The following is a 23079-nucleotide window of genomic DNA, read 5'->3' on the forward strand; positions in this document are numbered from 1 at the left end:
AGGTTGAGTAAGGGGATATGAGACCCTGTATGGTTTTTACCGTTTTCTACCTGTACCATACCCATTCGGAACCAGATTTTTCTTTATATATATTGAAAAGTAGCTAAAAAACTGGCACTAGCATACATGTGTAAGTTGTACATATAATCAATGTAATTGACATTGGCCTCAACTGTGGCCTCTGTACTGACAGCATGTTTTCTTAGCATGTCCCTGACCATGAAGTGAAATATCTCCCTGATGGAAGTCATGAGGGAGGCCTTGGTGGTATGGGGATGTCTATTAACAAGTGTATGGACATTTTTGACACATGGCAGAAGTAGATATAGTAAATTTAGAGTGTCCCACGCTAGCATATTAGGTCCTATTCTAATGATATTATACCTATGACTAGAAGTAGATATATTTAGTAGAGGTGTCTCAAGCTAGCATATTAGGTCCTATTCTAATGATACTATACCTATGACTAGAAGTAGATATATTTAGTAGATGTGTCTCAAGCTAGCATATTAGGTCCTATTCTAATAATACTATACCTATGACTAGAAGTAGATATATTTAATAGAGTGTCTCAAGCTAGCATATTAGGTCCTATTCTAATGATACTATACCTATGACTAGAAATAGATATATTTAGTAGAAGTATCTCAAGCTAGCATATTAGGTCCTATTCTAATAATACTATACATATGACTAGAAGTAGATATATTTAGTAGAGTGCCACATGCTAGCATATTAGGTCCTATTCTAATGATACTATACCTATGACTAGAAGTAGATATATTTAGTAGAGGTGTCTCAAGCTAGCATATTAGGTCCTATTCTAATAATACTATACCTATGACTAGAAATAGATATATTTAGTAGAAGTATCTCAAGCTAGCATATTAGGTCCTATTCTAATAATACTATACATATGACTAGAAGTAGATATATTTAGTAGAAGTGTCTCAAGCTAGCATATTATTCTAATAATACTATACCTATGACTAGAAGTAGATATATTTAGTAGAGTGCCACATGCCAGCATATTAGGTCCTATTCTAATGATACTATACCTATAACTAGAAGTAGATATATTTAGTAGAGGTGTCTCAAGATAGCATATTAGTAGATATATTTAGTAGAAGTGTCTCTAGCTAGCATATTAGGTCCTATTCTAATGATACTATACCTATGACTAGAAGTAGATATATTTAGTAGAAGTGTCTCAAGCTAGCATATTAGGTCCTATTCTAATAATACTATACATATGACTAGAAGTAGATATATTTAGTAGAGTGCCCCATGCTAGCATATTAGGTCCTATTCTAATAATACTATACCTATGACTAGAAGTAGATATATTTAGTAGAGTGCCCCATGCTAGTATATTAGGTCCTATTCTATTAATACTATACCTACGTCTAGAAGTAGATATATTTAGTAGAGGTGTCTCAAGCTAGCATATTAGGTCCTATTCTAATGATACTATACCTATGACTAGAAGTAGATATATTTAGTAGATGTGTCTCAAGCTAGCATATTAGGTCCTATTCTAATAATACTATACCTATGACTAGAAGTAGATATATTTAATAGAGTGTCTCAAGCTAGCATATTAGGTCCTATTCTAATGATACTATACCTATGACTAGAAATAGATATATTTAGTAGAAGTATCTCAAGCTAGCATATTAGGTCCTATTCTAATAATACTATACATATGACTAGAAGTAGATATATTTAGTAGAGTGCCACATGCTAGCATATTAGGTCCTATTCTAATGATACTATACCTATGACTAGAAGTAGATATATTTAGTAGAGGTGTCTCAAGCTAGCATATTAGGTCCTATTCTAATAATACTATACCTATGACTAGAAATAGATATATTTAGTAGAAGTATCTCAAGCTAGCATATTAGGTCCTATTCTAATAATACTATACATATGACTAGAAGTAGATATATTTAGTAGAAGTGTCTCAAGCTAGCATATTATTCTAATAATACTATACCTATGACTAGAAGTAGATATATTTAGTAGAGTGCCACATGCCAGCATATTAGGTCCTATTCTAATGATACTATACCTATAACTAGAAGTAGATATATTTAGTAGAGGTGTCTCAAGATAGCATATTAGTAGATATATTTAGTAGAAGTGTCTCTAGCTAGCATATTAGGTCCTATTCTAATGATACTATACCTATGACTAGAAGTAGATATATTTAGTAGAAGTGTCTCAAGCTAGCATATTAGGTCCTATTCTAATAATACTATACCTATGACTAGAAGTAGATATATTTAGTAGAGTGCCCCATGCTAGCATATTAGGTCCTATTCTAATAATACTATACCTATGACTAGAAGTAGATATATTTAGTAGAGTGTCTCAAGCTAGCATATTAGGTCCTATTCTAATGATACTATACCTATGACTAGAAGTAGATATATTTAGTAGAGTGCCACATGCTAGCATACTAGGTCCTATTCTAATAATACTATACATATGACTAGAAGTAGATATATTTAGTATAGTGTCTCAAGCTAGCATATTAGGTCCTATTCTAATAATACTATACCTATGACTAGAAGTAGATATATTTAGTAGGATGTCTCAAGCTAGCATATTAGGTCCTATTCTAATAATACTATACCTATGACTAGAAGTAGATATATTTAGTAGAGTGTCTCAAGCTAGCATATTAGGTCCTATTCTAATAATACTCTACCTATGACTAGAAGTAGATATATTTAGTAGAGTGTCCCAAGCTAGTATATTAGGTCCTATTTTAATAATACTATACCTATGACTAGAAGTAGATATATTTAGTAGAGTGTCCCAAGCCAGCATATTAAGTCCTATTCTAATCAATACTATACCTATGACTAAAAGTAGATATATTTAGTAGAGTGCCCCATGCTAGCATATTAAGTCCTATTCTAATAATACTATACCTATGACTAGAAGTAGATATATTTAGTATAGTGTCCCATGCTAGTATATTAGGTCCTATTCTATTAATACTATACCTACGTCTAGAAGTAGATATATTTAGTAGAGTGCCCCATGCTAGCATATTAGGTCCTATTCTAATAATACTATACCTATAACTAGAAGTAGATATATTTAGTATAGTGTCCCATGCTAGTATATTAGGTCCTATTCTATTAATACTATACCTACGTCTAGAAGTAGATATATTTAGTAGAGTGCCCCATGCTAGCATATTAGGTCCTATTCTAATAATACTATACCTATGACTAGAAGTAGATATATTTAGTAGAAATAATAATATTAAACTATACCCTTCAGTGACTATAAAACGTTGGGTACCAGAATAATATACAGTCTAATGTCCCCTCCCTTGGTTATAAAACTTTGGGTACAAAAATAATATATAGTCTAATGTCCCCTCCCATGGTTATAAAACTTTGGGTACCAGAAAAATATATAGTCTAATGTCCCCTCCCTTGATTATAAAACTTTGGGTACCGGAATAATATACAGTTTACTTTACCCTCCCATGGTTATAAAACTTTGGGTACCAGAATAATATTTAGTTTACTATACCCTTCTATGGTTATAAAACTTTGGGTACAAGAATAATATACAGTTTACTATAAAGTCCCATGGTTATAAAACTTTGGGTACCAGAATAATATACAGTCTAATATCCCCTCTCATCTTGTTAAAACTTTGGGTACCAGAATTTTATATACAATCTATTGTCCCCTCCCATGATTATAAAGTTTTCTTTATATATATTGAAAAGTAGCTAAGTGCCAACCTTAACTCAGATTGAAACTCATTTGCAGTTACTTACTAAACCTTGGTTTTGGAGAGTATATAATGGAACAGCCAGTTGTTTGACATGATGTAGGTTAGGTTAGGTTAAGACAAGGATCTACAAACCAGCCATGTCACCTAATGAATCAGGTCTAAACTCTTCATCATTTTCTATATATATATTAAAAAGTAGCTAAGTCCCGACCCTAACTCATAATCAAACTCATCTGAAATTGTTACTTGTATTGGCCTGATTAGGCTAGGTTAGGTTGAGTAAGGGGATGTGAGACCCTGTATGGTTTTTACCGTTTTCTACCTGTACCATACCCATTCGGAACCAGATGTTTCTTTATATATATTGAAAAGTAGCTAAGTGCCAACCTTAACTCATAATGAATCTCACATGGAGTTACTTACACAAAGTTTGAAGAAATGGTTACGTGTATGGCCTGTTTAGGCTAGGTTAGGTTGAGTAGGGGTGTGTGAGACCCTGCTTGATTGATAATTATTGGTTTAATTCAGAACCATTTGTTTCTATATATATATTGAAAAGTAGCTAAGTGCCAATCCTAACTCATAATGAATCTCACATGGAGTTACTTACACAAAGTTTGAAGAAATGGTTACGTGTATGGCCTGTTTAGGCTAGATAAGGTTGAGTAGGGGTGTGTGAGACCCTGCTTGATTGTTTAGGAGATTGGTTTAATTCAGAATCATTTTTTTATATATATATATTGAAAACTAGCTAAGTGTCAACCTTATCTCATGATGAATCTCATGTGCAGTTACTTACTAAACCTTAGTTTTGGACTGTGTATAATGGTTAAGACATGGACCTACGACCTAGCCATGTAACCTAAAGAATCAGGTTTATACTCTCTATCATTTTCTTTATATATATCTAAAAGTAGCTAAGTGTCAACCTGAACTCATAAAAAATCTCATTTGCAGTTACTTACAAAACCTAAAATGGTTACTTTTATTGTCCTGTTTAGGCTAGGTTAGGTTATACCTGTAAATTTTTACCTGTCATCTAAAATCTTGTATTCTGAGCAAGGTCCTTCTGGTACAATTCCAGATGTTGTTGTTGTACTCTCAACTAATTATAAAAACAAGGATGACAACATCAATACCTCGTAAGGGCGGGATTCTCCTTTGTGCATATTAGTGAGTTGAGCCTATTTACAGGCCAAGGCATCCACTAATTAAGGAAAATGAAGGAAAATGAAGGAAAATGAAGGAAAATGAAGGAAAATGAAGGGAAATGAAGGAAGATGAAGGAAAAGAAAGGGAAATGAAGGGAAAATGGAGGAAAGTTAAGGGAAAATGAAGGATAATTGAAAGAAAAGTGAAAGGAAAGTGAATGGAATGTGAGGGGAAAGCAAAGGGAAAGTGTAGGGAAAGTAAAGGGAAAGTGAAGGGCAAGAAAAAGTAAAAGAAAGGAAAAGTGAAGTGAAAGTGAAGGGAAAGCGATCGTAAATATTATAGAGTAAGCTTTTCTTTTTATAAATCTGTTGATAATGTGAAGGGAAGGTGAAGGGAAGGTAAAGGGAAGGTGATGGGAAAGTGACGAGAAAGTGAAGGGAAAGTGAAGGAAAAGTGAAGGGAAAGTAAGTTTTTCTTTATAAATCTGTTGACCTGTTGATTCTGTAGGCAATTCAGTTGTCTGCTGGGTTGTTTGCGGATCATCTGATGTCATATCTAGATACAAAATCTTATGGGATATATAATACAATGGACAATAAAATTTTAATAAATCCCCCATAATGATAATTAAAGTTACCCTATACTCTGTAGATAAAATTAATGGACACTACCAGTTTAAAATTGAATAAAAGTACCCAAAGTTTTAGAGTCAACAGATAAGATAACTAAGTTATAAACCTTGAACACCATTATGATTTACAGTCCAATATCCCATCCTCCCTCCCTGGTTATGATTGAAAACTTTGGTTACTAGTAGAATTTCACCCCCCATATCTTAAAATTTTCTGACAATAAACTTTGCCCCCTTGAATCTAACAAAACTGGCTTTTCTTTTATAATTTTTCATTTTTATATCTGCGGAAAGCTGTTTATTATTCAATGTCATAAATAACATTTATACCAGAAAGCAATGGGTTAAAAATTTACACATTAATTATCTGCAGTAGTGGCTAAAAAAGCAGTCTGACTGCAAGTTTAATCAATTAATTAATAATGAATATGAGAAATATGTTACCAGTAACTGAAGTTGATGCATCTGAAAACTGTGTTGGTTTAACAGTAGGGGAAGTAGACAGCACAAGGGAATGTGAAAGAAAAGTGAGGGGAACGTAAAGAGAAAGTGAAGGGAAAGTGAAGGGAAAAGAAGGGGAAAAGGAAGAGAAAGTGAAGGGAAAGCAAAGAAAAGTTAAGAGAAAGTGAAGGAAAAGTGAAGGGAAAGTGAAGGGAAAAGGAAGAGAAAGTTAAGGGAAAGTGAAGGAAAAGTGAAGGGAAAAGGAAGAGAAGGAGAAGAAAAAGTGTAGGGAAAGTGAAGGAAAAGTGAAGGAAAACTGAAGGAAAACTGAAGGAAAAGTGAAGGAAAAGTGAAGGAAAAGTAAAGGGAAAAGGAAGAGAGATTGAAGGGAAAGTGAACGAAAAGTAATCTTTTTAAAATTTTACCAGTAGCTGAAGTGGAAGCATCTGAAGAGTATGTTGGTTCAACAGTAGGAGAAGTAGGTCTCACTATAAATATACATTGTATTAGGAGAAAACAAGGATGACAACATCAATAAAAGCAAAGCTTTGAAACGATAGGACAAACGAACATTAACTCCTGTTATATACTAAATCTTCTTTATTTGAAATACCATTAATTCCTCCCCCTCCCCAAATCTTTTATAAGTACAATATAACCCACCCCCCCCTCTCAACTTCTATAGTTTCCATAAATTCTCCCCCCCACCAAAAAAAAAAATCTTCTATAGTTAAATTACCAGAAGTTGAAGTATTGTCTCCATTAAAGCATCCCAACCTTCCAGATTCACAGAAAGAACATTCTCGAACCTCCTCACAACTATATAATATAAAGAATTGGGTCAGGTTTTGGTATAGATACCTTACCATAGAATATGGTTAGAGAACCTTATAATTTTGCAATGGTTTGTTCTATAAACTTGACTATACAATATAAAAAATTATTAAAGTATCTCAGAATTGGGCATGTTTTTGGTACAGAAACCTGACCATAACATAAAATATGATAAAAGAACCTTAGCATTTGGTCAGGTTTTGGTACAGAAACCTGACCATAATATAAAATATGATAAATTTGGTCAGGTTTTTCAGTTCAAGTACAGAAACCTGACCATATAAAATGTGTGTAGAGACCTCAGAATTTGGTCATGTTTTGGTGTAGAAACCTGACCACAAAATTCAAAATATTATTTGTGAATCTTAGAATTGGATCAGGTTTTGGTACATAAACCTGACAATATTATATAATATATGATTAGAGGACCTCTGAATTAAGATCTTAAGTTCTAATCCAGCGGATATCCGTAACTAACAAGATATTTATGTTTAGGTCAAATGTTGCCAAGCTTCTATAATTACGTGACAAGTTTTGTTCATCTTTATTTCTTTCATACTCCACTTTTCTGGACTCTGCTGTACAAATTTAAATGGAGGTAATATATTTTCTAGACTCTGCTATACAAATTTAAATGGAGGTAATATATTTTCTGGACTCTGCTCTACAAATCTAATTGGAGGTAATATATTTTCTAGACTCTGCTGTACAAATTTAAATGGAGGTAATATATTTTCTAGACTCTGCTATACAAATCTTAATGGAGGTAATATATTTTCTTGACTCTGTTATACAAATTTAAATGGAGGTAATATATTTTCTTGACTCTGTTATACAAATTTAAATGGAGGTAATATATTTTCTAGACTCTGCTGTACAAATTTAAATGGAGGTAATATATTTTCTAGACTCTGCTGTACAAATTTAAATGGAGGTAATATATTTTCTGGACTCTGCTCTACAAATCTAATTGGAGGTAATATATTTTCTTGACTCTGTTATACAAATTTAAATGGAGGTAATATATTTTCTTGACTCTGTTATACAAATTTAAATGGAGGTAATATATTTTCTAGACTCTGCTGTACAAATTTAAATGGAGGTAATATATTTTCTAGACTCTGCTGTACAAATTTAAATGGAGGTAATATATTTTCTAGTCTCTGCTATACAAATTTGGGGACTGATGTAATAAACAGTCCAATGTTCCATCCCTCTCTGAACTAATCCTGTTTTATTATTTCTAGGTTGGAAGGTTCCAGTGGAAAGTTTCTACTGGCAGTTTCAAATATTCCTGTTACTCTAGTTCTCAGCTCACAGGTAGGTGTGTGTGTGTATGTGTGTGTGCTAGAGGGAAGTTTCTACTGGCAGTTTAAAATATTCCTGTTACTCTAGTTCCTAGCTCACAGGTGTGTGTGTGTGTGTGTGTGTGTGCGTGTGTGTGGGTGTGTGCTAGAGGGAAGTTTCTGCTGGCAGTTTCAAATATTCCTGTAACTCTAGTTCTCAGCTCACAGGTAGGTGTGTGTGTGTGTGTGTGTGTGTGTGTGTGGGTGTGGGTGTGTGTGGGTGTGGGTGTGTGTGTGTGGGTGTGGGTGTGTGTGTGTGTGCTAGTGGGAAGTTTCTGCTGGCAGTTTAAAATATTACTGTTAAACTAGTTCTCAGCTCACAGGTGTGTGTGTGTGTGTGTGTGTGTGTGTGTGTGTGTGTGTATGTGTGTGTGAGTGTATATGTGTGTATGTGTGTGCGTGTGCTAGAGGGAAGTTTCTACTGGCAGTTTCAAATATTCCTGTAACTCTAGTTCTCAGCTCACAGGTAGGTGTGTGTGTGTGTGTGTGTGTGCTAGAGGGAAGTTTCTGCTGGCAGTTTCAAATATTCCTGTAACTCTAGTTCTCAGCTCACAGGTAGGTGTGTGTGTGTGTGTGTGTGTGTGTGTGGGTGTGGGTGTGGGTGTGTGTGTGTGTGTGCTAGTGGGAAGTTTCTGCTGGCAGTTTCAAATATTACTGTTACACTAGTTCTCAGCTCACAGGTGTGTGTGTGTGTGTGTGTGTGTGTGTGTGTGTATGTGTGTGTGAGTGTATATGTGTGTATGTGTGTGCGTGTGCTAGAGGGAAGTTTCTACTGGCAGTTTCAAATATTCCTGTAACTCTAGTTCTTCGCTCACAGGTGTGTGTGTGTGTGTGTGTGTGTGTGTGTGTATGTGTGTGTGAGTGTATATGTGTGTATGTGTGTGCGTGTGCTAGAGGGAAGTTTCTACTGGCAGTTTCAAATATTCCTGTAACTCTAGTTCTCAGCTCACAGGTAGGTGTGTGTGTGTGTGTGTGTGCTAGAGGGAAGTTTCTGCTGGCAGTTTTAAATATTCCTGTAACTCTAGTTATTAGCTCACAGGTAGGTGTGTGGGTGTGTATGTGTGTGTTTTTGTGTGGTGTGTGTGTGTGTGTGTGTGTGTGTGTGTGTGCTAGAGGGAAGTTTCTACTGGCAGTTTCAAATATTCCTGTAACTCTAGTTATTAGCTCACAGGTAGGTGTGTGGGTGTGTATGTGTGTGTTTTTGTGTGGTGTGTGTGTGTGTGTGTGTGTGTGTGTGTGTGCTAGAGGGAAGTTTCTACTGGCAGTTTCAAATATTCCTGTTACTCTAGTTCTCTGCTCACAGGTATGTGAGTGTGTGTGTGTGTATGTATGTGTGGGTGTGTGAGTGTGTGTGTCTGTGTGTATGTGTATGTGTGTATGTGTGTTGGTAACCCAAATCGATTCAGTGTTTAGCGAGATCACTGACACACAGACGAACATCCTAAAACGTTTATTTTGTTATAGGCGTTGTTGTTAGTCGTTCTCTATTTCTTCCCTTCAAAACTTAGAATTTTTAAGGTAATTTTTTTTCTGTCTGTCTCTATGTCTGTATGTCTGTCTTTATGTCTGTCTATATGTCTGTCTGTCTGTCTATATGTCTGTTTGTATATCTGTCTGTCTGTCTGTCTGTATGTCTTGTCTATATGTCTGTCTGTCTGTCTGTCTGCAAAAATGCTTACTACTTTATATAATAGAACTAGCGGCTTCTCTAGGGGCTTTGCCCCAAGAGGTAATTAATATTAATATTAAGTACTTCTGGTGCTGTGACCATTAAATTTGCATTAATCTTAAATTAATTGCCTAAAAAAGGGGGGGGGGGGCATTTTTATTTTTTGGGGGTTTGGGTTGTACCACGCCCAAAGAAAATAGCTTAAAACCACCATAGGACCAGTAGATATAATCCCTGAAGAGTAGGGTTCTGTGGTTACGAGATCTTAAGGGACGGACGCACAGACGGACGGACAGACGGACAGACAGACAGACAGACAGACAGACAGACAGACAGACAGACAGACAGACAGACAGACAGACAGACAGACAGACAGACATACAGACAGACAGACAGACAGACAGACAGACAGACAGACAGACAGACAGACAGACAGACAGACAGACAGACGGACGGACGGACAAACTTCAAGATACTTTGTAGTATAGATATATTTTTTTTTAATTAAGGAGATTTGCCTATTGATAGCGCCTATGGAAATATCAATGATTATAGCAGGTAATGTAATTAAATCAGTTTCCAGTATGATCGCTTTGAAACCGATTAACATCCGGTGGATTGGAACCGGTTCTCAGCCATACTGAAAAATTATGTCTAGCATTGTTTTAAATCCAGTTTTCTACGAATATAAAAATGTACAATTATAAGATTGACATTTTATATCTGCGGAAAGCTGTTTATAATACGATGCGAGAAATCCTTATAATAAAGTAAAAGGATCTTTGTCTGTTAGTCTGTCTGTTTGTTTGTACCGAAGGATCTCGGTAACCGCTGAACCGATCGGGTTCTCCTTAACAGGGTAGCTTCTCATAGGTCCTGGAAAGATTTATAACTATTTTGAGGGAGATTCATAAAATCTAAAATAAAAATTGGATTATCAAATTCGACTCTCCCCTCCTCAAGTGCCCCTAGGGCCTCTAGGGGCTTAGCCGCTAGTAATTATTAAAGTACTCAGGATTGGAGTGGGGGGGGGGGGGTTGACGGCTTAAATAGCACCCCCATTACACATATAAAGGAATAAAGGTTAATTAAACAAATTTCAAGTTATATATTTTTTTTAATAGAGAAGCTACTCTATAATTCGAAATGTCCGTCTGTCCGTACGAATGGTTTTCGGAGAAACATGATTTTCTCGGCTACCATAAAAGATATAGGCCTCTTCTGGGTTAACAAAATCTGGTTTTAATCGTTTAATTTTTCATTTTAATATCCTCTGAAAGCTGTCAATAATACGATGCGTTTAATGAATATACTGTTTAACTCACTTTGTCTGTCCTTGAGTTTGGACTATAGTACCCAAAGTTGTTTATTACACTAGTCCCCAAAGTTTTATAATAAGGTTTTCTTATTCATTGGCTTAACAACTTTGGGGACTTTTGAATTGAATTTGAATGGTTTTTCATGAAGTTGAGTACCTAGTTTTAACTACTAAATGTAATCTACACAAGGTGTAATTTTGTGTATCATTAATGGGGATGTACATCAATTTATCAGCCATTGGTTTATCCTTTTAGGACTGTAGTACCCAAAGTTGTTTAATTTGTTGGCTTTGGGAACTTTATTGAAAATCCTTTTATTTTATCCTTTTAAAAAGGGTTAATTTTCAGGGATTTAAAGGGATAAGGCTATGGTCGATGAATTAACTTACATCCCCAATGATGATACACATAATTACCCGTTCTGTAGATTATAATCGGTAGTTGAAACGTTTGAACACTCAACTTAATTAACTAACCGCTCTCTCTGGATAATTGGGATTGTACATCGTTCATTGTAGGGGTGGGCCGGATATCCAGTTGACCAGATACCGGATATTAAAATTAACCGGATATCCGGCTGATTTCTCATGCCAGATTTCCGGCATCCTGTTAGCCGGATATCCGTTTTGCTGGATTTAAAAACTTTCCGGATATTCGGCATGAGAAATCAGCCGGCCGTTATCCGGTTATCCGGCCGGATATCCGGTCATTGGACAGAAAGCTGGCCGGATATCCGGTATCCGGCAAAAAAGTGTCTTATCCCTTAAAATCCCTGGAACTAATCCTTATTTGTTTTTTTTAGGCTTCGTTTGCAACGGTTTAGTCAGCTACTGGATAAATGAATCAAGAAAATAGCCTGGAACCTGCACAAATCTAGTGAAATTGATATTTACATTAAGTGTATTTCATTATAGAGAGAGAGAGAGGGGACAATGGGCTGTTTATTACACTAGTCTCCAAAGTTTTATAATAATGTTTTCTTATTTGTTGGCTTAACAACTTTTGGGACTTTTGATTGTTTTTTTTTATGAAGTTGAGTACCTTATTTTTAACTACTAAATGTAATCTACATACGGGGTAATTTTGTGTATTATCAATGGGGATGTACATCAGTTTATCAGCCATTGTCTTATCCCTTTAGATCTATGTATTTAATTAGTTTATACAAATTTTTTATTGTTTTTTTTGTGTTTATTTAGTTTTTTCAAAATAAAGTATTGAAAATCAACATAATATTTATTTTTCGCATCGTATTTTAAATTTTTAAAAGCAAAGCTTTTCTATAATTATAGTCCGTCTGCCCATTCGTAACTATTAGCTCTTTTTTGTTAATTTAAGCATGTTAGAATTGTCATATCGATTTCAAACTTTGCATGGTGATTTTTTTAGTAGTTAGGCACGATTTAGAAAGTATAGCTACCTTTTAATCAAAGCAGAAAGTCCGTACGTCCATTTTAAACACGTAGATTTTTAACAACTAACCTTTATGTGATATAATCATCTGATTGATCTGATTTTTGTAATACTTATTTCTAGGACAACAAAATACAATGTTATGAGCGTAGCATCTCTATAATTAAGTCATAAAAATTTAGTTTTTCCCTAAATATTTACCTGTAGGTAATTAAGCAGTTTTTCAACAAACTTACTAAATATTTTGTTTCCACATTAGAACATTTATATTCTGCTTATTCAGTTCTGACATTCTACAAGTTCTAATGTTTGTTTGTCCTACCGTTTCAGAGCGTTGCTTTTATGGATTTTGTCATCATTATATTTTAATGAATTGGTATGATCTAGTTACTAGGGTTGCCAATTTTAAGATAAGGATTAAGATTTTAAAAAAAATTAAGTTACAGGTCAACTTATAAAACAAAATATGCGTCTTTTTTAATATTATTTACATTTTTTAAGAAAAAAGATATTTTGTTTCATAAGCTGACCTCTAACTCTTATTTTTTTATTTTTACCTGTACAGAGACCACCTGGAGGCCTGCAGCTCCAGAACCTAGAGGTTGAATCAAATCATTTTTTTCGTATTTTTGATACAATATTTGAAGTGACTTCATCACTTCTGTGAATGAACCAGAAGTGATGAAGTCACCGGAAAAGTTGTATCAATCAGTTGAACTTGTTCATCCAGATTTACCTAATATTTTCCTAGGGTTGGGAAAGGTTTTAAACTATATTTCATGCTTTCCCTATCACTAAACATTAGAGTAAAACAATAGAGGGGTAAGTGATTAAATAACTTTCAATTCGGTCTTTGAATATCAGCCAATAGCGTTGGGAATATTAACACAGCCAAGTCGCTACAAAAGAGCAGAGAGCAATTTGCTAGCAGACAAAAAAGATCATCAACACTTGATCTATGTTGTCTAATAATAGTTATACATAGATATATTTATAGAAACATTTACTAAACCCTTCCATTGAGAGGCGGAAAGGTCTATATTACTATTGCACCTAGAGACGAGAAAAATAGCCTAATACCATACTTATACCTGAAAATCGAGTAGCCTAAAAGAACCTATGTGAGGCTTACCTAAAATAGAGAACCATATCAGTTCAGTTAGAGAGATCTTGCGCTTCAGAAAAAAAACCTTACTACTTTATATAATAGATCAAAGAAATGAATAAAAAGTCCCTTTAATAATTTACTTGAGAAAAAAGTCGTTGAGTTTATAACTTTTTGTGTTTAAAAAGATATTTAATACTTTGATGGCTTCAATAAATCTTAATATGTGTGGAAAGAACGTTTAAAACAACAAGAACAATCATGTATAATAAAATTTTATTAATCCTATTAAATAAAGTAGAGGGCTTTGTGTAGCAAAGTATCTCGCTAATGACTGAACTGATATGGTTCTCCTTTACTGAGAAGTTTCTTATAGGTCCAGGAAAGATTTTAAAGTATTTTAGGGAAGGGTATCTCCACCCCCCCAGTAATAAATTATTCCCCCCCACCCCCCATAAAAAAATATCTTTTAAATTGTTCTTTTTAAAACCCTAAATTGAAATGGGGTTGATTTTCCTATCATCACTTTAAGTGCCCCTAGAGGCTTTTATATTTGTTTCTTAAAGTCTAACAATAATATTAAAGAGTAGCTCCGCTACTTAAGTTTAAAATCAACCTTGTAGAGCTAGAAAAATGTGTCAATCTGGCGCCGAAATGTCTACAGGTCCCTTTAAATTCAAATATATACTAAAGATGTATGGGAACAGTTATATAGCAGGAATAAAAGATAAATAGAATATCTAAAATTTAAAAGATTTATTTTTTACAAAGCTATTTTTATTTATAAAAACAACTCCTACAAATGTTTGGTTTTTTTCAACAAATCTTTTTGTTGACTATAAAAATTGTTTAAGTATTTTTAAACACAGCCTCTCAAAAGTGATTCCTCTATTGGCGTTGAGCTTAACTGCCAAACTATGATTATGGGTTTTGTTTGAAGCAAAAGATCTCGGAAATAGCATATCTAACTGTGTAATGTATCTTTCTAACATAACAAAATTATCCCAACTAAATGTTTCAGATACTTTTTACTTATTACTTTAGTCTTGAATATAGTTGAGAGATGTCTCTTAGCCCCATGTCTTGACATGTCAGGGATGGAGGGGACATTGGACTGTAAATTTCATTGGTACCCAAAGCATTCTAACTACATTACATCATTTGTTTACTCAAAAACTTTTGGTATTTTTATTTAATGTTTTCAAATTTCTAGAAAATTTAATTTATCCTCCAATGTATTATCCCTTTAGATTCCTGAGAAATTTATTTATTACCCATTTCCTCTTACAACTTTGCTTTTTAACAGATGTACTGAATTTCAGTTTCCGAAAGTGTACCTAGCATCCACGTCCTATCTCAATATTTACTACTAGCTAAAAAAGCTTCAAACTTAAAAAAAAAATCAAAATTTGAAAAAATAAAATTTTGAATGTATATTGTATAAATCGTTTATACATTATATCACTTTTCCCTTTGACCGGAGTAGCTGAAAATAGCGTTTGCAATAATTGGGTTATCTGATGTACAACTTTGGAAATTATTGAAGAAATAGGCAATCCATTTTCAACACATCTTTTAACAGATTTCAAGTTTCAGGAAAAAGGAAGAAATAATACAAATAAAAAAGTTTTTGGTAATTATTTATAGATAACCTTAAATCATACCCGGTCTTATTTATAAAAACAAATAGCCTAAAACCATCTCAGGACCTATAAGAAGCTTCACTGTAATGGAGAACCATTCCAGTCCAGGGAATAGCAAGATCCTGTACTAAAAGACAAAAAAAAGCTTACTTCTTTATACAATAGGATGTACAATTATTCTTTTTTAAAGATACCAGTTAATTATTCTTAGTTCCTTTAGTGTTTACTTTATCCCTGAATATATTTTAGCAAAACTAATTTTAACCCCCCCCCCCCCCTGGGAGATATTTTAAAATTTTTACGACCTGTATCCCTTCTAGCTTCTCATAGGCAATTAATTAAAGCATTTAATACTTCTCTTTTTTAAAACAGTTTATATTTTTATTTTAAAAATAATTTTTTTTGTAAAATTATAAAAGTTAGAAAGATGGAGGAAAGATAGATAGACGAATCAAAGGATGTATCTATAGATAGACCTTTTTGGCGGGGGGGGGGGGGGAGGGGGTAATACTTTAACTCTATGAGACCCCAAAATGAATTAAAGTGACCTATACAAAGTCACCCCAAAAGTAAAGTCTTTTTAGTTAACAGGCTTAGTTAATTACAAAAAAAGATGAAATATAAAAAGGTATTTAACATTTTTAGCAAAGAGTGATTATATAAAAAAGATGAATGTAAAAAGGCGGGATTTAGAGACAGCAAAAATGTTTAACTTCTATTAGTTTAAAACTCTCTGTCCAATCAAAGCTGAGCATTTCTTCCCTCCATAAAATGCTGGATTGTTATTGGCAAGCTTTTGCCCTTTAAATTTGGATAGTAACAGAATAGTGCTTATAAAATACAATAAAAGTGAAAAATGAATCAAAAAAGGCGGGATTAATGTTTAAAACTACCTAACCAATCACAGCAAAGTATGTTTTCCCTCCATAAAATGCTAGATTCTAATTGACCAACTATTGCCCTTTAAATTTGGATGGTAACACAAAAAATGCTTAAGTGGGAGGGGGTCACAGAAAAATTCTCACAGGGTAGGAGGTCTAAAATTTAAACATTTTTTGGGGATTAAAGGAATTTAAAATGTTGTTAAAAAAACATAAAATTAGGTACACATATGGACTACAAAATTATCTCATTTTATTATTTTTGATTTGTCCAGAGGTGGAATATGTATACATCTAAATTACTTTTTATTTTAATTTCAAACTAAGTACTTTTCTATCTAAAATGAATTTGAAATAATATATATATTTTTTTGGATCATGGAAAGAAAACGAAGTTGCCGGTTTCATCGTTTTTTCACAATAGCCTTTCTCCTATTTCTAGCCCCTGCGGGGGGGGGGGCTCTCACCCTGTGGGGCATATTTTCTAACCCTGCAGGGCAATCATTAACATTTACTTCACCTAGCCTAACCTAAAATAACCCTTCAAAAGCTACTGTGAAAATATGATGAAACAGGCAACTTCATACTTTTCAAATTTATCATTGTTTTCTTTTACCCCTGAAATGAAGACTTAAACATTTTAACAACATGAGAAAATATGTCATTGACCTGTTTTTATGACCTCTGGCTTTAAATATTTTGGCACTGAAAACTGGAGAATATAATAAAAATAAACCAAGTGGGGGGCTTTTGTTCAAAATTAGTTTCATAGGATAAATGATTAACAAGATGGTTGAAACATATTATTTTTAATTAGGAAAATTCTTGGCTGCTTAAAATTTTTGCTTTCAGTTAATGTAGTTTAAAAGTTTTGGTTTAAAAGTGTTAAAAAGGGTTTTGTTTGCAATTTATGCTTTAGGTATAATTAATAAGAGGGCCTAAAATAAACATGAAGCATTTAAACAAGAAAAATTAAATTTCAGCAAAAAAAGAATATGTAAGGAGGTGGGGAGGATATTAATTCTTTTTAAACCAGACATTTCTTTGAAGAAATTCATCATATTTGACCCTATAATTTAAAATGATTACATTAAAGACAACTTACATATCCCTATATTTTAAATACAAAGAATATGTATGTTAAATGTAGAGAAATTGTAAAAAAAAAACACCAGGGGCCTTTCCTGTCCTTATTTTAGTGAGGGTTGTATGGAATAAGGAAAGATATTCTTTAAATTCATTCAAATACTTTTTCTTGTATTGCAATTTTTTAAATTCAAAAATGTACAGGAATGGTAAAAAGAGGAGGGGGATGGGTTGTTGTACCCAAATAAATACTAAATAACAACTAAGCCATTTCTGAAATAATTTGCTTTTGACAAAAGATAAAGATAAAACCGCCAATTAAAAAAAATTTGTGATCACATATACCTTTTTCATGACTTTCTTTATAATGCAAATCCAACAATCTAAATATCTTATAAAACTTAACTCATACAAATTTCTTTAAAGCAGGGGATGAAGTAACAAGATGAATATTTTAGAAATAACTATTCCTATTGTTATAGTATTTGATATGTGGTTAATTTTTTTGTATCAGCCTTAATTATTTTCCAAAACACATGTCCCTGTTATACTGGTGGTGATTAATGACTTTAAAACGATAGTTTTATACTCTTTTTCTTTAATTACATTAAATCTTTTAAAATTAAATTGGTGTAGGGAATAAATGTATCAGTAAATAAACAAAGATGACAACATCTATAAAAGCGAAGCTCATTATGTCAGAAAGACGGACAAACGAACGTTAACAACTCAGAAACGGGATGGTTTTAAATGTCTGAACGAAAATTGAATGTATGTTAGCTAGCCATGACAGACCTACAGAAGGATAATCTAAGTGTAAAGAAACTTTGTTATGATACCTACCCTTAAAAATGTATGCAATATTACTATTTGATTATTCTAAAATCTATCCAAACCTTTTCTTTTGCATTTTTTTGGCAGGAGGGAGGGGATATTGGACTGTAAATTATGCTATTACCAAAAGTTTTCTAATCATGTTATCTTACTTGTTGGCTTAAAAACTTTGTGTGCTTTTCTTGAATTTTGGCTGGTTGATTCTTAAATATTATTGTTATTTTGTTTATCATCATTGGGGAAATAAATCAATCTATTGTCCATTGTCTTATCCCTTTCGATCCTTGGTTTTGTGAAAAGATTAACACAAGCTTTCTTGAAAATTAAAACAATAATTAATTAGAAAATTAGATGAAAGTTTAGTTAGCTATTTCTGCACTTGATAGCCTTGACACATTTGAATATGGCCGTTGGATTGCAAAGAATTTAATAGGGCCATCACCCCCCCCCCCTAACAAAATAATAGATCTGTGTCCATACATTAGCCTTACTATATGTTGTGTGATGGTTTATTTTCTCTAAGGGCGAATAATAAAAACTTACTAAAGGCAACACAAAATTTCAAAGGTCATGTTAATATTAGATTATATAGTAAAATCTAGAGAAGGGGCAATTGTGTTTATAATCATTGGGAATCTATTTATTTACTGTCAATTTTCTTATCCCTTAAGACCCCCAAGTAATTCTAGTGGTATATTTTCTCATTTTTCAGTATGGCTGAGAACCGGTTCCAATCCAGCAGATATTAATTGGTTGAACTTTAATAGCCTAAAAGATATGATTGAAATACTTAAAGCAAACCAAAAGTCTTTAGACAAACTATTCCAGCTGTTTTAAACGTACAAATATGATTTATGTACTTTCCCAATTGTGATAAACAAGATTACCTCTTCTGTAGACTAAAATTAAAGGTTGAAAAATTTAGTTTCTGCTAGTTTGGAACTAACTAATAAAAATGAAATAAATGTACCCAATGTGTGAGCCAATCTTTGGGGGCATTTACAGTTCAATGTCCCAGGGATCTAAAGAGATAAGACAATAGCCGATAAATGGATGCACATCTCTGATGATAATGCACAAAATTTGGGTAAATTAGTGGTTAAAGTGTTTGGACACTAAACTTAATGAACCAGCCAGTTAGAATTAAATAAAAGCACTCAAAGTTCGTTAGCCAACAAATATGAAAACTACAGACAGAATTAGGAAAAGGTTTTGTCTAAAAATACGGTTTTTAAGTAAAACAAGGATGACAACATCCATAAAAGTGAAGCTCTGAAATGAAAGGACAAACGGACATTAACATGTTTAGAGTGTCATAACTGAATCAAATGAATAATGCATAAGTCCATACAAAATAGTAAGTAAATTTGTTGAAAAACAGCTTAATATAGGATAATGTTTATGGGCATACTTACATTTTTAGAACTTGATTATGATATTGAACTTTGTTGTCTCGGGAATCAATAAACCAAAAATCAGATCAATCGGATAATAAGATCACATAGAAAATATGTTGTGAAAAAAGTAGTAAAATCAACATGTTTATAATGGACTTACGGACATTCTGGTAATGATTATAGAGTTGCTACGCTTTCGAAATCGTACCTATCTACTAAGGAATCACCACGCCAAATTTAAAATCGATAGGACAATTCTAACATGCCTAAATTAATGAAAAAAGCTACCAGTCTCGGACGGGTGGACGGACAGAACGACCTTAATTATAGAAAAGCTTCGCTTTAAAAACGTAGAATACATGAAAGCCAGGGATCTAAGGGATAAGACAATGGCCAATAAATTGATAGACATACCTTTTGATATTACAACAAATTATTAAGGTCTCCAAAGTTGTTAAGACAACGAATAAGAATACGTTATTACAGGACTTTAGGGACTAGTGTAAACAGAATTGTCCCCTTTCTCTCTCAGTGTTAAAGCACAAAAAACCCAGATTTTTTGTGCATTTACCTAAGCCGCGCGCGCTCTCTCTGTAGATGCATGATTCATGGCTATTCCAGATTACATGTATAAAATGAATTTAGAACTAGTTGTATGTCTGTACTACAATAAACTTTGTCTGTAATGCCATGAAAGAAATATGAATTTAAGCAGAGAGAGAGGGGACAACGTTTTCTTATTCATTGGCTTATCAACTTTGGGAAGTTTAGTTAATTTTGATTGGATGGTTAATTAAGTTGAGTGTTCAATTGTTTCCACCACTTCCCTTTAAATCACTAGAAGGGTAATTTTTTGTATCATCAGCTTTTATTCTATCCCTTTAGATCCCTGGAATTTAAGATTGCTACTGTTTTTTGATATAAGATTATAGTTACTTTGCCCCTAGCCTCTATCTATCTATCTATCCAATTTTTTTTAGTCCAGGACAGGTTTTAGGCTATGTTTGAGGGCCATGGGAAAGATTATACCTTACTTATATAGGAATACTTAAATATTGTAATTAGGTTTTAAGATTAAAGGGCGAATTTAACAAACCACATCCCCCCCGTCCCCACCTCAAGTGTATTTAGAAGCCTCTAGGGGCATATCCACCAGTATTAAGATAAACAGCTGAGAAAAGTGTTATCCTAAAATATGTTTAAAAATATTCATCTATCTGCCTATTTAATTATCTATCTATATACATATCTATCAATCTATCTATATATCTATTTAACTATCTATCTATATACATATCTATCAATCTATCTATATATCTATTTAACTATCTATCCATATACATATCTATCAATCTATCTATATATCTATTTAACTATCTATCTATATACATATCTATCAATCTATCTATATATCTATTTAACTATCTATCTATATACATATCTATCAATCTATCTATATATCTATTTAACTATCTATCTATATACATATCTATCAATCTATCTATATATCTATTTAACTATCTATCTATATACATATCTATCAATCTATCTATATATCTATTTAACTATCTATCCATATACATATCTATCAATCTATCTATATATCTATTTAACTATCTATCTATATACATATCTATCAATCTATCTATATATCTATTTAACTATCTATCCATATACATATCTATCAATCTATCTATATATCTATTTAACTATCTATCTATATACATATCTATCAATCTATCTATATATCTATTTAACTATCTATCTATATACATATCTATCAATCTATCTATATATCTATTTAACTATCTATCTATATACATATCTATCAATCTATCTATATATCTATTTAACTATCTATCTATATACATATCTATCAATCTATCTATATATCTATTTAACTATCTATCTATATACATATCTATCAATCTATCTATATATCTATTTAACTATCTGTCTATCTGTCTGTATATTGTATATTTGTCTACCTGTCTGTCTATCTATCTATTTAACTAACTATTCATCTATCTATCTATCAATTTACTGAACTATTTATTTAAAAAAAAACGCTGTTGGCCCTGTTGACTGTTGAAACAAAATACTTTATGGCCCATATCCTATTATGTCTCAACTGTAAATTTTCAACAAGAAAAATGTGTCACATTGGCGCCTATTTGTCTGATGTGTCCCATTCCAGTATGGCTTTGAAACCGGTTATAATCCGCTGTATTAGGACAAGTTTAGAGCCATACTATCCGCATAATGTCCATGGATAGCTGTCTATAATACTATGCTTTATAAATGTCCCTTTAAATTCAAAGCTAAACAAAAATTGGGAACAGCAGGACTAAAAGATAAATAAACAGTCTAGAAATAATTTGAAGGTTTTTAGAAATTCTATATAGTTCATCCAAGTGTCGAAACCGGTTTTACTTTTCAGGAAAGCTTTATGATTAAAATGTGTAGTGCTATCTTATGAACACTACCTTCTCAAAGTACAGCTTCTATAATCTATAATTAGATATGAAATTAAAGTTCTTTTGTTTGAAGCAAAATATCTTGGAAACTACTTATTGAACTGTATAATGCATTTTTCTAACATAACAAAAACTTCCTAGCTAAAACATGCAGTTAGTTGTTTACAGTCTTTTACTTTTCTCTTTATTTATGAACATAGTGGGAAATGTCCCTTTAAATTTAGCCCCAGGGGTATACTATATTTAATCTGATTTATCATGTGTCTCCCCTAAACTTTTAGGTAATTTGTATTTTTAACAGATTTGGAAATTGTCCATATTTTCAGAAATTAATTTTTTAAACAAGGATGACAACATCAATAAAAGCGAAGCTGAATAAACTGAACATTAATGGATAAGCTTATATGCACAAAGTTGTAAGTAAATATGTTGCAAAACTGATTAAATACATGATACTTGTTAAGGACATACTGACGTTTTTAGGACTTCATTATAGGGATGCTTCGCTTATCACAGTGTACCTTGTTGTAATGGGAATCAGTATTCAAAGAAGCAGATGATTTGGATAATTTTGACATACAAAAACGTACGGACTTTCTGGTAGCAATTATAGAGTTGGTTTGCTTTCTAAGTCGTACCTAACTGTTATAGGAATCAGCATACAAAGCTTGAAATCAATAGGACAATTCTAACCTGTATAAAAAAAGATTGAAAAGATAAAAAAACATTAAAAAGTTTTAAAGCCATTATTATGTAGAAAAAATTGGATTAAATTTTCTATCTTTAATAAAAAGCAGAACAATATCTGTCCGTCCGTATATCAATTTGTCTGCAGCATAAGATCTTGGTCAATCAATCAATTGGGTTCTACTCTTAAGATATACAGGTCCTTTGGTGGTTTTAAGCTATTTTATTGGAGGTGGATTGTTAATAAGAATTAGCGTAGGAATGGATATATTATTACTTGGATGTTGCATCATATTTGCTATGATATGCTTGCAGCTGGCTAAAATAACAGTACCCCCATCCATCCCATTCCTTCCTACCAATGAACTGACCAATAAATGAGGTCAATGTTAGCAA

The 23079-nt window shown here is 32.8% G+C and overlaps 2 long non-coding RNA genes across 2 annotated transcripts in view; one reads left to right on the forward strand and one right to left on the reverse strand.

Annotated features, from left to right (window-relative positions):
• Positions 1–7318: 7318 nt before the first annotated feature.
• Positions 7319–12388, forward strand: LOC145307333 (uncharacterized). Its single transcript, XR_013875398.1, has 4 exons — positions 7319–7424; positions 8074–8146; positions 10351–10399; positions 11963–12388. It is a non-coding gene; the product is annotated as an uncharacterized LOC145307333 (long non-coding RNA).
• LOC145307335 (uncharacterized) overlaps positions 12078–23079 on the reverse strand; it is a 202674-nt gene continuing 191672 nt past the window's right edge. The window contains exon 2 of the long non-coding RNA XR_013875399.1: positions 12078–12201. This is a non-coding gene — a long non-coding RNA (uncharacterized LOC145307335). The remainder of the gene's footprint in view (positions 12202–23079) is intronic.

The sequence above is a fragment of the Acartia tonsa genome, chromosome 15 (assembly GCF_053477335.1).
Source record: "Acartia tonsa isolate MP-2025a chromosome 15, ASM5347733v1, whole genome shotgun sequence".
Classification (NCBI taxonomy): Eukaryota; Metazoa; Arthropoda; class Copepoda; order Calanoida; family Acartiidae; genus Acartia; species Acartia tonsa.